The sequence below is a fragment of the Lygodium microphyllum genome, chromosome 23 (genome assembly GCF_053477565.2).
Source record: "Lygodium microphyllum isolate KBCC chromosome 23, Lygodium_microphyllum_v1.1.10, whole genome shotgun sequence".
Lineage (NCBI taxonomy): Eukaryota > Viridiplantae > Streptophyta > Polypodiopsida > Schizaeales > Lygodiaceae > Lygodium > Lygodium microphyllum.
In genome coordinates this window covers 14034803-14044696 of record NC_141157.1, presented here as the reverse complement: position 1 = coordinate 14044696, position 9894 = coordinate 14034803, and the positions used below count along the sequence as shown (strand labels likewise).

The 9894-nt window shown below is 41.2% G+C and overlaps 1 non-coding gene across 1 annotated transcript; it reads left to right on the top strand.

The window, feature by feature from the left end:
• Positions 1-563: 563 nt before the first annotated feature.
• Positions 564-762, top strand: LOC148015905 (U2 spliceosomal RNA). Its single transcript, XR_015688206.1, has one exon. It is a non-coding gene; the product is annotated as a U2 spliceosomal RNA (small nuclear RNA).
• The last annotated feature ends 9132 nt before the right edge of the window (positions 763-9894 follow it).

The following is a 9894-nucleotide window of genomic DNA, read 5'->3' as shown; positions in this document are numbered from 1 at the left end:
TTTTGAGCAAAGGATACGGTACTCCAATATCCACTAAGAGTATAAAGCACGCAGCTCGAGAAATATAGGCAACTTGAAAGAGCATAGTGAGCACACGGAGGGAATCGAAAAGGGGCAGTATTTACAGGAGGAGGAGGATTAGTTAGTCGCCTTTGTTTTCATGAATGGAAGGAGACACGGCAGTCTAAATGGTAAATTCAATCTTCAAGTAGACTTGCATGTTTACCGAACGTCTCAGGCAATGTAAACTCAACAATCATAGCACATAAAGGCTTTATGGTGGCATGAAGTGTCACCCTTGGAATCGTCGTTCGGAGCATTGTCATGCCACACAGGGATAAAATCAAGGTGTGGGGTTAAGTTAAGCCGAGGCAAAATGGACAAGTAACGCGAGTCATTGGAAAAGGTCTGGGGTTGAGATTGGACGAATACAATGAATGACCCCGGCGACTGTCCCGTAGGCACAGCCTTGGCGAGAGAAGCAGCGTGAGACACGGAAGAGAGAGAGCGCCTAGAGAGAAAGAAGGGTAGTATAAAAGGAAGGGTCGGAGCTAAGGGTGATCATACCTTTCTCGGCCTTTTGGCTAAGATCAAGTGTAGTATCTGTTCTTATCAGTTTAATATCTGATACGTGACCCATCGGGTCACTACGATATTAACCTAATTTTTCTCACGGGGGCAGCCCCACCCGGCAGCTTGCTGCCCGGGGCTGCGCGCGTTGCCTCCGTATTGCACTATCTCGGAGCGCTTGGCGCACCCCCTTCACAGATCTTGAATGGAAAATGGATTGGCGAAGGTGCGTAACCAGCCTTGCCGGTGGAGCGTTTGAGCCGCAGATTCTCGTTAATACGCTCACTGCCACGTTGCTTGCGCTTCCGTCGGCCGGAGATTGGCATTAAACACCTGTGCTTCCATGAGCTCTCACTGCACTTGCCCGTTTTATGCTTATTGTTATTGACCTTGAACATTTGCAGTAGCCTATCCCTGTCAAATACCAATGCATCAAGTAATTGAGCTCTTTGTCGTGACCCATGCATGCTTTTACTAGTGAAGAATCTAGTGGTTTGGACTCGAGCTTTCCAGTCTAGTCGCATGCCTTACCTTACTCGTGACCCATGCATGCTTTTACTAGTGAAGAATCTAGTGGTTTGGACTCGAGCTTTCCAGTCTAGTCGCATGCCTTACCTTACTCCAACAAAATAGGAGGCACCTTCATAGTCTTGAATGTCCCCTTCTTGTTTTAGTTTCAGACACGTCATCAGTTTTCTTTATGCTTGTATGTGACAGCAAAGTGCTGCACATTTGAAGCCTCTTAACTTGTTGAGAATGTGTCCCAGTTTAGGGCAACACTATCTTTGCTAGCCTAGGTGTATGTTGACAACTGCACTCGGGGTCAAGGTAGCTTTGTGCAGTGTAAGGTAGAGAACTGCTTACTTATTCTCTAGTAGCCAGCAGGTGGCTTTGTCTCAGCCTTTGTTTTGTAGCATTGCCACTCCGACGTTGCATTTTCTCTTCTTACCACTTTCTCTCTCTAGAGCTATAGCTAATTTTGCCCGAGAACTCCCTCACATCGGGTTCTCTAGAGCCCTTCATCTGCTGCTATCAAATAGAACAATAGCAACGGTTTTATTTGGAAGAGATCTGTCAAACCTAAGAGTGGGGCATGATCAAAGAGAAGCTGCGGATTGACAAAGTGATGCCATAGCCATCCAGAAGTGCGAGATCGCAAATCAAGCCACCCTAGCTGCCCTCAACACTCATTTCCACTATTTCAAGGTGATTGCTTAATAGGTGAACACAAAAGTACCAATCTCTTTGGACGTATCACAAAGGACAAATATGCTGGGACGAATAACCTTTGATGCTATCACTCGGAGGACCAACTTGCGCCTTTTAGAATTGAAGGGCCTCACATGCTTAATCAAGTGCAAAGGCCTATTCATTTCTCGGATCAGCTGAAAGCTTCTGGATTCGAGTGTCTTGTTGGCCACCATCAATGTTCAAAACAAGCTTCCTAACCTTGCCAAGTTTACAGTCATGCACTAGGAAGGGGATTACTTACCCATATTACATTGCAAAATGCGAGGACCTTTGTATTGTCAAGAGGTCATTGTCAGGGATGTTTTTGAGAACAACAACAAAGACACCAGTCATGTCGATCTAGTAGAACTCTTTACAGTAGATCGCGTGGGTTGTGCTCAGGGGTAATGCTTTCGGTACAAGCATTTGCTGCATTGTCTCGAGCAGCGACATACTCCAATCTGAGTGTTGCCACCAACTCAATTTGCTTGCAAGCAAGAGGATCATGAACTTTGAGCAATAACACTTTGGCCATGGGAGTAGATCATAGTGCGTTGCTCCTGTGCATGTGCGAATTCTCGAGGAAGCTTGTGAAGATATGAAGCTCGGAAATAACATGGTTATAAGCCAGCCTGGTACTTTTCCTTTGCTATGGTTTTATGAGTTGTTTGCAATGGAGGTAAACAAGGTTTGAGCCAAGGTTGAAGTAGTATCCTCCATTTGTATCTTCTCGATGTTGTTGGCTTAATCTGAGTTTGTGTGGATATATAAAGTAGTGCCGGTGTAGTAGTGAATGGCAAGGGATGAAGCACTTTTGAGATAGCCGAGCACTCAGATACCCGCATAGTAATGAGTCTGTCCAATAGAAGGGGAGAACTGCCTCCATGTGTGTGTTGAGAAGGAAACATCCACCTTGGTGTTGGGTAGTAAAAAGGAGACCAACCAACTGCCAGTTGTGGGCAACACCAGTTGACTCCGAACGACGCTGCTTGTGCTCTTGATAGTTGACCCAATCTAGTCATCTTGAAGGTAGTGTAGTTGATGCATGACATCAGCTATATGAACTTGTGATAATGAGATTAGTCACTTACAAAATAATAAAGAAAAGAAAAGGATTACCTGAAGAGAGAGAGAGAGAGAGAGAGAGTTGCATCCAAGTGGAATTCTTGTGAGGAAGAAAAGAGATTTACACTAGTATCATGCTTGAGGGGCTTGCTTCATGCCACCATTGCAAGTGGTAGACATGTTTCTAATGCTATAGAATGAGAAATCCCTTGGGTTACTTGCATAATCTTCCTACTGAATCTTTGAATTGAGGATGGCATTCTTGACATGGGTTGATGAGGATGTGACACAAGAGCTAACACCAATCTGATGGTAGTCATATTACCATAACTGCGATCGTCTTAGCGTCATCAATGCCCTCTTGTTGCACATGGCCTTTGATCACCAAGTGGTTCTTGTACCTGTCCAAGGTACCATTGGAGTGGAATGTCACCTTGAAGATCCACTTCACGCCAAATAAATCTGCTGATGAGAGGGTCTATCCAGTAAGACCCAACCATGATTCTAAGCATAAAAACCAAGCTCCACCTCCATGGCCTATCTCCATTCAAGTATAAATAGACTTAAAAGAGCCTTTAAAATGGCAGTGGGAAAAGTTATGTCAAGGTAGCTGCATGACTCATATGAAAGGCACTCGTTTGTTGCCTAATAGCCCTCAAAGGTTAGATGAAACCTTTAAATTAAAAAATTTTGAGAGAACAGAAGTGAAGAATATCTAAGAAAACATAGCCATCTAGCTAAAATTTGAGCTCCTCTTGCATCGGACTATGCAGAGAAAATGACGTGTTCCACTGTTACCTATCTTGGAGGAACACCGAGTCATTGAAGAAGTCAAGAAAATATTAGTTCTGAACATCTCTGGCATCTTTATTTGGGTCAATCAAAGTAGGTATTCGGGCAAGTTTAGGAACTAGATATGGAACAGTAGAAGCAACCTAGAGCTAATGTAGGAGGTGGGGGGACAAAGCTGGACCAATTGGAGCTAGAGGAGGTGGCCATGGATATTGAGGCTCAGGATGATTCAGATTCTTGCTCAAGTTGTGCCAACTTCTTTGTGACCGGAGTGAAGCTTAGATGCATGCATGATTCTATGATCTAGACTAGCACAATTTCACTACAATTGTGCCCTCTCCCCTTTAAGCTTCAAAGCTATGTACTCAGCTCTCGCCAAAGTAGCCTCCCTTTCCATCATGGTCAGGGTCTAGGAGGCAATCGAAGAAGAAGGTTTAGGAGGATTCTGTAGGGTGCGAGACTAGTATAGGTACCATGTGACCCCTTGTCCTTACTCTTCTAGGGAAGCGGCTACTCTAACTTCTCCATTTCTTTTTAAGCATGAAGGTGGAAATTAGTTCCCTATTGTTTCAAGTACTTTAACCCACACCTTGGAAGTCTTCAAGCCGCAGTGTGCATAGGGAGATGTTCAAGGGCAGATTTAGCAGATGTGCCTCTTGTCATCTTAGAGAAAACAACCTATATTGGAAAGTGGCTAGTGAAGTATCATCATTGCTATCTTAAAGGGTCATTTTCACAAGCATATGCTTGGTAGGTCACTTATCCTCAAACACACAAGCTCACAATTGGGGACTTGACAAACCGCCTTTTCCTTCAAGTGTTTCCACATACAAGCCACATACGCACACCCATATCTCATCTAGATTTCTTAACATCTATGCTTCTCATACTCCACTTGTACTACTACAAGGATGCAAGATAGAAGAGATAAAAGAGTGTGAGGAGAGTGGGGGTTTGGTCATGTTGCTTTTCCATGCTAGCAATTCATACTGCTGCCTGAACTGACGGCTCATGAAAGTGTTTGCTCATGTGCACTTGCATTTTTTATGCTTGCAATTATTGACCCTGTACATTTGCAATAGCAAATCTCTCTTCAAAGAAGCTGCTTTTGTTCATCTTTTCGCATCCTAAATCAAATACCATTGCATCAAGTAATTAAGCTCTTTGTTGTGACCCATGCTCGTTTACTAGTGAAGAATTTGGTGGTTTGGACTCGAGTTCTCAACTAGATCAGTAGTTTAGTCACATGCCTTACCCTATTCCAAAATAGGAGCTACCAAAGAGTGGGCACCTTCATACTCTTGAATATTCCCTTTTGGTTTTAGCTTTTGACACGTTGGCCCAATCCAGTCATCTTGAAGATAGTGTAGTTGATGCATGAAATGAGCTATATCTAAACTTGTGGTAATGAGATCAGTTACTTACATAATAATAAATAAAAGAAAAGGATTAGCTGAAAAGAGAGAGAGAGATGCATCCAAGTGGAATCCTTGTGAGGAAGCAAAGAGAGTTGCACTAGAATCATGCTTGAGGGGCTTGCTTCATGCCACCATTGCAAGTGGTAGACATGTTTCTAATGGCATAGAATGAAAAATCCATTGGGTTGCTTGCATAATCTTCCTATTGAATCTTTGAATTTAGGATGGAGTTCTTGACATGGGCTGATGATGATGTGACATGAGAGCTAACACCAATTTGATGGTAATCATATTACCATAATTGCGATCGACTTAGTGTCATCAATGCCCTCTTGTTGCACACGGACTTTTGTCACCAAGTGGTTCTTGTACCTGTCCAAGGTACCATTGGAGTGGAATGTTGCTTTGAAGATCCACTTCACGCCAAATAAACCTACTGATGAGAGGGTCTATCCACTGAGACCCTGAACCATGATTCTAAGCATTAGAACCAAGCTCCACCTTTGTGGCCTGTCTCCATTCGGGTATAAAGAGACTTAAAAGAGCTTTTAAAATGGTAGTGGGAGAAGTTATGTCAAGATAGCTGCATAACTCATATGAAAGGTACTTCTTTGTTGCCTAATAACCCTCAAAGGTTAGATGAAACATTTCCAGTTAAAGTAACAAATTTTGAGAGAGTAGAAGTGAAGAATATCTAAGAGAACATAGCCATGTGGTTGAAAATTGAGCTCCTTCTACATTGGATCATACAGAGAAAATGACATGTTCCACTGTTACCCATGTTGGAAGGAACACCAAGTCGTTGAATAAGTCAAGAAAATATTAGTTCTGAACACATCTGGCATCTTTATCTGGGTCAATCAAAGTAGGTGTTTGGGAAAGTTTAGGAACTAGAAATGGAATAGGAACATGAGCAATCACTAGAGCTGATGTAGGATGTGGGGGCAAAGATGGGCCAATTGGAGCTAAAGGAGGTGGCATGGATACCCAGGCTCAAGCTAACTTGGATTCTTACATAAGTTGTGTTGATTTATCTGTGACTGGGTGAAGCTTAGATGCATACATTATTCTACGATCAAGACTATCACAATTTCACTACAATTCTGTGTTCTCGTTGTGTTTGGGATAGATCAATGTACAAGATCCTCTTTAAGTTTTGACAAAGCCAATATTTCCCTTCTTGGCAATGCCACTTCTCCCTCCTTGGTAGGAGTTCTTTTAAGCTTTTTGGTGGGGGTGTGGTTTCCATGTTGCTCTTTCATAGTAGTGTTCCCGGGACTCATCATGGTTCTTTGGTCCCCACGTTACTAATTGCCCTGTCCCTCCCTAGCATGAGTGCTCTTTAGACTCATTGTTGTTTATTAGGATTGCCCCTTGAACTCATCTTGGGAGTTTTCTTTGTTTGCTCCACACCTTGTTGATTAGACATACTTGTTGGGATTCTATTTGGACATGTGGCCCCTTTTGCTCTATGTCATTGTCCCCAATTGAGATCTTCCCCTTGGAAGGTTTTTTCCATTGTCCTTTGTCTTTGTTTCCCAAGGGTGCCTTTTTTGATGGCTTACCTTTTGCACTTCCCTTCTGGCATGTCTCCTTTGCCTTAAAAGCCTTGTGGATCTTTATAGGGTTTGATGTGCTATGTCCCCACCTACCGTGAGGTGGTGACTCTAGAATTGGTGGAATATCCACCAGCATCATGCTAATGACTCTAGCTATTGCAAAGCCAAATGTACTCATCTATGTAGCACTCTCATGTGAATTGTAGAGTTGGAGTATCGTGTATTTTATAAGAGAAATTTTATAATTGAACCTTTTTCTTTTCTAAATAATTAGTGTACCATGTCCAATAGATATTCAATCACCAGTTAGATTAGATTTTTTGGAATCTATATTGGTGCGATGACCTGGTTTGCCAACATGGGGGCCATCGTACACCTCATATTTTTTAACCCTCTCTCTATAAGTGCCCATATTTATTGCATGTACATAGTTGTACATGTGTGCAATGCAACTTAGGTCTCTCGGGAAAGTAGCTCGCAATGTAAAGTTATTTCTGTTTTTCTTCACTTTTGATTAGAAAATAAAACAATGCCATGTAGTGTGGCTGATTATGGATTGTGTGTCCTTCTAGCTTTAAGCCATTTTACAAGTGTGTTCTATTTTAACAAGCTCCACAAGGCATGGTCAATATGAACCATACTATGTGGCTTTGCTTAGAATTGGGCTTTCACCTTACAATTTAAATTCTCCACACACTGGAGACCACAACATCCTTCTAACATGGTATAGCAATCATCAATTGCACCATATCTCAAGATGTCCATTGTGCCACATGCCATGGTTATTTTTCATGGTAGTTAGGTCTACAAACCCCCCTCTCAATTCGCTCTCTTTAAAGAAAAAAACCCTTACACACACACACGCACGCACGCACGCACGCACGCACGCACGCACGCGCATGCGCACACGCACACGCACGCGCACGCGCACGCGCACGCACGCACACACACACACACACACACACACACACACACACACACACACACACACACACACACACACACACATGCACGCACGCACACACACACACACACACACACACACACACATAGAGAGAGAGAGAGAGAGAGAGAGAGAGAGAGAGAGAGAGAGAGAGAGAGAGAGAGAGAGAGAGAGAGAGAGAGAGAGAGAGAGAGAGAGAGAGAGAGAGAGAGAGAGAGAGTGTGTGTGTGTGTGTGTGTGGAGGACACTTTGGGACAACTAGAGGGGGGAGGGCTACGAGTCTCCAAAAAATGTGGAGCATACTAGTAAGTGAGATTCTCAAGCATGGAAATAGACAATCCATTCTCTTTCTCTAAGAGGATGCACTTTTCATTCTATTAAATTCTTAAGAATTCATTTGGTTAAGTAATTAAAAATTCTTTTTCGAATTCCCTTTCTCTTCATTACATCAAGAGTAGATGCATCCAATGTCTGCATTTTATGTCCCTTTACTATAAATTTCATGCACTAGCCAATTGAAAGTTTTTCATTTTTATGCACCAACCTATGTTTTTCATTTTGGAGTAGTAAAGGAAAAAGCAACTCACATAGAAATCATAGAGTGTCGAATTTGTGTTGAAAGGTTTAACTAGGAGATGCTTGCCAAGCATATTTTCCACCATGCAAGAAAACATTAACCGCATCTCAAGTTGCACAATTGTTTTTTAAGACTGTTTTCACTAACCATGGTTTGCCAAAAGTTATTATTTCTTATTGTGATTATAGATTTTGTAATAATTTTTTGACTACTTTGTTTGCTAATTTGAGTACTAAGATTGATTTCTCATCTGCATTCCATCCTGAAACCAATGGGCAAATGAAAGCTACTAATAGTACAATTCTGAATCTTTTGCATGTATACACAATTTCAAAACCACAAACATGGGATACACATTTTCATCTACTTCAATTTGCATACAATAATACACTACATACAACTACTCAAAAAGCACCTTTTGAAATCATTTATGGACATAGATTTCCTACACCTATCACATCATTGTCAAATAAAGTTAAAGCTATTGATGATATTGCTAAACAAGTTATTGTAGTGTATCAATACATTATCATCTCATCTCCACCCACTCTGCACAATTGCATATCATTCTTTCTTAAGCCAATAATTTTTTTTAACTTGAAATGCATCACCATTACTAATAATTTCTTATGATCCATTTGTACTATCAATTGTAAACTTTCCTTAACATAAATATCACAATAAGCCACCAAAATAGGCATGTTTGAGGTATCTAAACTCAATAGGATGCTAAAGGTAATTTCATTCCATTTGAAAGGCCCCTACCTTAGCATGCATTGGGTTTGTCTCCTAACATGCCACAAGATATGCAAGGCCTCAAATAAACAACTACATGTGAATATACATCCTAATCCCAAATATCCTAAACATTTCTAAGAATTGGCTAGGTAACTTTGTAGGTCTCAATTGAACTTTATGGGAATGGAACTAATAAAGACAAAAGGAAAGGAAAGAGAGAGAAAAGATAGAGGCATCCCTGTTATTTAATGATGATGCAACACTAAAGTTAAATGGAACTTAGCAAAATTAACAAGATGGCCTTCTTCCCCTTTTTTAATTTAGTTTGCATGTGATTAAGAAATTAATCATCTTCTTACATGGCTCCTTTCGCTTCACTTTTGTCCTAATGTCTAGTCTACTTATATTGCAAATGTGCTTTCTTGAAAAAATCCATGTGTTGTCTATTTTGAACTTCAATACATCACCAAGTCCCATTATTTATGGCCATGGATGTTGCTTAATAATGGTGACTACACCTTGAAAGTTTCAAAAAATGCCCATTTACACTAGAATTACATTAATGGGAATTGTAAAATGCATTGCTACTTATTTCATGGTTACCAGTTACTAGTGATGATTACATGGGCCAAATAATTCACCCCTAATCAGAGCTTTTAACAACAAACGCAATTGCAATCTTGTTTTAAGGGTGGACTTTGTGTGTGTGTGTTTCACATACAAGCCACATACTCAATAGCTCACCTATATCTCATCTTGATTTCTTAACATCTATGCTTCTCATACTCCACTTGTACTACTACAAGGATGCAAGAGAGAAGAGATAAGAGAGTGTGAGGAGAGTGCTCAACGAGCACTCATTGATGCCTCAATCTTTGCCATAATAGTTTGGATTGTAAGGAAGGAAACTTTGAGGGTCACTTGTTGCGCTGTGCATGTTTTGTCTCCTCTTGATCCATTGTCCCCAAAGACATGACCAAGCAAGAGAATAAGGTGAAGATA